Below are 6,000 nucleotides of genomic sequence, written 5' to 3'. Positions count from 1 at the left end.
GTTCTGTGCAAAGTTTCATGTCAGTAGAATAATAAATGTGGGTTTAGCACCTGTTTTTGTGGAGAGAGGGCCTGGTGCTAGCGGCCATGTTGGATTTCTCAATTTTGAGGCCTTATTTGACATTTCTGAGCTTGGTATACAGCAGATTTGGATTCAGCACCCCTTAACACATCCACCGCCGGAAACGGCTTACGACGTGTTTCAAGGTCATGCGAATTCCGCCAATACACGGCGTACAACGTTATTGATATCATATTTAATTTTTTCGCCATGGTATTCATAATTCCCTCACCGAGCCTGGTCTGATACAGTGGGACTCGGCACAACCGTGCAACGCTTCAATACCGCCGCCTGGTGGATGATCGGGCGAGTTACAACCGGAAATGGATCTCTGGTGATCTCCGTGCATCTGGGAAATGCGTCCGGCAGACACATATTGTTGCGGGACTCTAGACACACATCTGTGTATATGGATTGCTGCCATAACTCAATAATCGATATGATTTGGGCGTTTATTTCGCCATACAAACCGGAAATGGATCTAGTAGATTGCCGTCAAATAAGTGGGATCTTTTTCCTCCAGTCTCATCGGCGAACGGTAAGAGGACAGTAAAGTTACTTTCAGCATGATTGTTTATTATTATTAATGCAAACTGCTCTGATCAATATATCACCCATACTACATAAAGCATTTAGGGCGTGTTCACACCTACCCTGTTTGGTCCACTTTAAGTGGACCATGGTCCCTTTAGATCGATAGTCTGTTTGGTTTGTACAGGTATGAACGCAAACCGAACTATAATGAGGACCAAACAACCGAACCATGGTCCTCTTGAAAAGTTGGGACTCGGTTTGTTTCAAAGTGGACCTTGGTTCGTTTGCTGTTGGTGTGAACGCGATCAAACTTTATATAGTATCTAATCTAGAGCAAATGAGTGACAGGTGCCAAGTGACAGCTTGCGCGCGACCCAACTCAAATGAATGACAGGCGCGCGGACAGTCTCTCTCTTCCTCTCTCTCTCTGCCTCTCTCTGTCTCTCTAGACTGGCGCCGCACGCGGACAGTCTCTCTCTTCCTCTCTCTGTCTCTCTAGACTGGCGCCGCGCGCGGACAGTCTCTCTCTTCCTCTCTCTGTCTCTCTAGACTGGCGCCGCGCGCGGACAGTCTCTCTCTTCCTCTCTCTGTCTCTCTAGACTGGCGCCGCGCGCGGACAGTGTCTCTCTTCCTCTCGCTCTCTCTCTCTCTCTCTCTCTATATCTCTCTCTCTATCTCTCTATATCTCTACTCTCTAGTCGACTTGTGCCACGCTCGTAATGACAGTATCTCTCTGCTTTATCACAAGAGACGCTGTCGGCAACTGTTTACGTTTGTGAGTGCTAGTCCAATAGATGAACGACTTGGCGACAGCATGTCCTTTGCTTACAAATTAGATCCGCACCAAACAGGGTAGTGTGAACGCAGACCAAAATCAAACAATGTATCATTTTCACATTTGGTCCACCAGAAAGTCCGGACTATCCCCGGACTTTCAGGTGTGAACACACCCTCACTGACGATCACAGAATTATAAACGACCCCCCCCCCCGTTCATCCGCGCATGATGAGTCATAACGTTTAGGATCATGTACAGTTGAAATTTTTAATATAGCGTGTATCGGCAACAAACGGCAGTTGATAATCTATATATGCGTTTATGCCTATAACTCACGTTCTAGGAATTACTGCAGAAAACGATAAAAACATATTTATATTCTAGGCGGTATTTTCGTATGAATCTATGAATGAAAAAGTATAACGTTCCTACATCCTGAACGATAGATAATCGATGTTGAATGGGCCATAGTAATGTCAATTTAGCAATACAATTTAAAAAGTTATAGCCCTGCAAAGAAGGTGAACATCTCCATAGGCTTAGAGTGGTGGCAGAGAGTGGTATGAGAGGGGCAAACTGCGTGGCAGTTAATGTGTTAATACCGCTAGAAATGTTGTGTACCAAAAATAAACACGAAATGCCTTCAGCACTTTATACAAGCACATTTTCTGAAATGCTGCCTAGTCTACAGGGAGAACATGCAAACTCCACACAGAAAGACCCCCTGCTGGGGTGCGAACCCAGGACCTTCTTGCTGTGAGGCAGCAGTGCTAACCACTGTGCGTGCCACTGTGCCGTGGGGAGGGTATATCTTCCAAGATGTATTCTCTAACAGATGATTGATTACCGGATACATTTTTTCCTAATTCTTTCTCCTGATTGAATAAAGTGGGAACAGGATACCAGAAGATTTATTTTCTGTTTACTGCAGAACGCCTTTTTTTAGGGGAGACAGGGGATCTTTAGGGGGAGATAAAAGGTCAACAGCATCATCTGAATGTTGGGTACCTGAATTTCAGAGTCAGCTCAGCACTGTGTCAAGTTTTTCTAGTCATAAATCTGTAATAAACAACTCAGTTAGGCGCCCATAACCCTTTCACTACCACACTACAGAAGGTTAACCCTTCACTACCACACTACAGACGGTTAACCCTTCACTACCACACTACAGACGGTTAACCGTCTACAGTAGTAGTAGTAGTAGTAGTAGTAGTAGTAGTAGTAGTCGTTTATTGTCACGTATAAAGTACAGGTACATTACAGTGTGATGCTTGGTTCATACACATACAGCTCATTATAGTAATATTCCACAATTATTACAGTTGGTAGTAATAATGGCACACATAAATTCACACCAACATACGCATGTGTTGCTACATGCGGGACTAAGTCTTGAGACAAACGTATGTGTATCTCCGCTGCCATGTTACCGGCACCATCTAGTGAGGCACTGAGTCTGAGGGCGCTTTATTTTCTTTAGGTCCCAGTTGCATGTAATCACAACTTGGCACAGCAGAGGAGGTAAATGATCATAATGACCCTCTCCTATCTCTATACTGCTAGCTGAGTTAACTCTCTCTCTCTCTCTCTCTCTCTCTCTCTCTCTCTCTCTCTCTCTCTCTCTCTCTCTCTCTCTCTCTCTCTCTCTCTCTCTCTCTCTCTCTCTTTCTCTCTCTCTCTCTCTCTCCTCAGGCTCCACCATCCTTGTCTTCAAAGTGAGATCTCATCCCTGCTGTCCAGCAGCCATAACCAAAACTCCTTCTTAATGGCAGCACAACCCGTTGTCTTCTACACAAATCTACTACTGCAAAAACACTTTTCCGAAGAGCCAATCACGTTTACTCAACATTGTTTACATCACGACAAGATAAAAGACACTCGAGCCAATTCACCTATTAGCTCACGGTCGTCTTCCCCACACCAGCTGCTGATTGGACGAGCGTGATGGAATAGAATGACTAGACTGGTTTTACTACTCATGTATCAAAAAAAGAAAAAGGAAAAAAAAAGAACATTGTCAAGATATGTTCTGCAAAATGTGAGCCCGCCGCTGGCACTGGAAATCAGGTCATGTACAACGGACACCGCTGTGATTCAAAAAGCGTCAAGTAGCCGATGATTTTATGTATTAATTCAGGTACTCTTATGCAAAATCTTGTGAAACTTTTTTATACCAATCTAGTTATTCTATATGTCCACAAAATGTGCTGTGTTCCTTTAGTACCAGCGAGGGGGAAATGGCTTCACGGGCAACGTAGCTGACCGTCAGAGTGCTAATATAAACCGGTTCCTGTTTCATTCGGTATTCAGGTAAAAACTTCAACATTTGTCATTCCTGTGTATGCTGTGTGCTAGTCTCCGAGGTGCTATTCCATTCTTATTTATTCCGACTTAGATACTTCAAAAGAAAAGTTTCACCAGCCTAGATAGAAGTACACCACATTGGCCTTGTGAACTGTATTTTGACGATATAGAATGAGATCAAACACACACACACACACACACACACACACACACACACACACACACACACACACACACACACACACACACACACACACACACACACACACACACACACACACACACACACACACACACACACACACACACACACACACACACACACACACACACACACACACACACACACACACACACACACACACACACACACACAAATAATGTTTTCTATAAGTATTTAAACAAGCATGAAACTGGCCAGGCCCATGGTGCACGTGTTGTAGGTGCAGGGGGGCAACAGCAGACAGAGAGCAGGGCAGTCCGGGGGGCAACAGCAGACAGAGAGCAGGGCAGTCCGGGGGGCAACAACAACGCTGTAAACTGTCACGGTTACCTTTCATCTATAGCCTGAAACGTCAGACCCATGGAACGTATACAACTAATACAAGCTATAGGGTATCAGTAGGGATGTACGATATTATCGGCCGATATTGGCATTCAAATGTGATAATTGAAATTATCCATATCGGTTTTCAAAATAAAAAAAATAAAAAAATTATTATACTTTTTAACATTTATTTAACCTTTATTTACCCAGGCAAGCAAGTAAGAACAAATTCAGATTTTATTTATTGTCAAAAGTATGCATAATGTTGTGTTAATTCCACGACAAGAGATATGTAATGTTAATGACCTGAAATTATTAGTTTTTTTGGGGTGGGAAACCCTGCATATATCGGTATCGGTTGATATCGGTATCGGAAATTAAGAGTTGGACATCGGATATCGGTAAAAAAAAAAAGCCAATATCGAACATCCCTAGGTATCAGTGATCTAATAGAATATATTTTTAAAGTAGCTGTCCACGGGCCTGCACGTATTGAGGTAAGGAACTTACAGGGGGAGGGGCTTATATAAGGTTATTATTAGACAGAGGGGAGGGGCTTATATAATGTTAGTATTAGACAGAGGGGAGGGGCTTATATAATGTTAGTATTAGACAGAGGGGAGGGGTTTATAGTATGTTAGTATTAGACAGGGGGGAGGGGCTTATATAATATTATTATTAGACAGGGGGAGGGGCTTATATAATGTTAATATTAGACAGAGGGGAGGGGCTTATATAATGTTAGTATTAGACAGAGGGGTGGGGCTTATATAATGATATTATTAGACAGAGGGGCGGGGCTTATAGCATGTTATTATTAGACAGGGGGAGGGGCTTATAGTGTTATTACAGATGGGAGGGGCTTATATAATGGTATTATTAGACAGAGGGGAGGGGCTTATAGAATGTTATTATACAGAGGGGAGGGGCTTATATAATGTTATTATTAGACAGGGGAGGGGCTTAGAGTGTTATTATTATACAGAGGGGAGGGGCTTATATAATGTTATTATTAGACAGAGGGGAGGGGCTTATATAATGTTATTATTAGACAGGGGGAGGGGCTTATATACTGTTATTATTAGACAGGGGGAGGGGCTTATATAATGTTAGACAGAGGGGAGGGGCTTATATAGTGTAGATGGGTGGGGCTTATATAATGTTATTATTAGACAGGGGCGGGGCTTATACATTGCGTTTCCTCCCCCACTTGAAGTGAGGCTTTGTTTCCATCCTTCTTTGCCAATGCGCTACTGTCATATTGATGACTGTGACTACATCATTCGTACCCATCTATTGCCACAAGGTGGACTTTATTTAGGACGAGGTCATCCTCCATGACCCTGTTCTGGATGGGTCATAGGTCATAGGTAACTACGACGACTCTGCTACAGTTATCTTGTGTCATTATGCTACATCAGTATAGCTAATGCAGCAAAGTGTTCATGTATTGCCCCTCTCTGAGTTCCAGAACATCTGGACACCAAAACTGGACCATTGTTAATTTTGTAGCGCGATCAGTGAGCTGTAGGCTATATTCAGAAGGTCACCCTCTCACCACTCTGGCAGAGCGTTTGGATATTTAAGAACAGTAATGTTAGCATGCTAACTGGCTAAAGTTGCTAACAAGCTTAAAATAAGTTGTTTCCATCAGTAACAATAACAGAAGATGTGGATTTATATCAATTACCAAAAGCCACTGATACATAACGTTACTTACATCTGCGGGGCAAGACTGACGTTAGTAGCGTTAGGCAATAAAGCTGTGCTTCCAAAA

This window comes from Notolepis coatsorum (genome assembly GCF_963971535.1).
Source record: "Notolepis coatsorum genome assembly, chromosome: 8".
In the NCBI taxonomy this organism is placed as follows: domain Eukaryota; kingdom Metazoa; phylum Chordata; class Actinopteri; order Aulopiformes; family Paralepididae; genus Notolepis; species Notolepis coatsorum.
Note: the sequence above shows the minus strand (reverse complement) of the source record.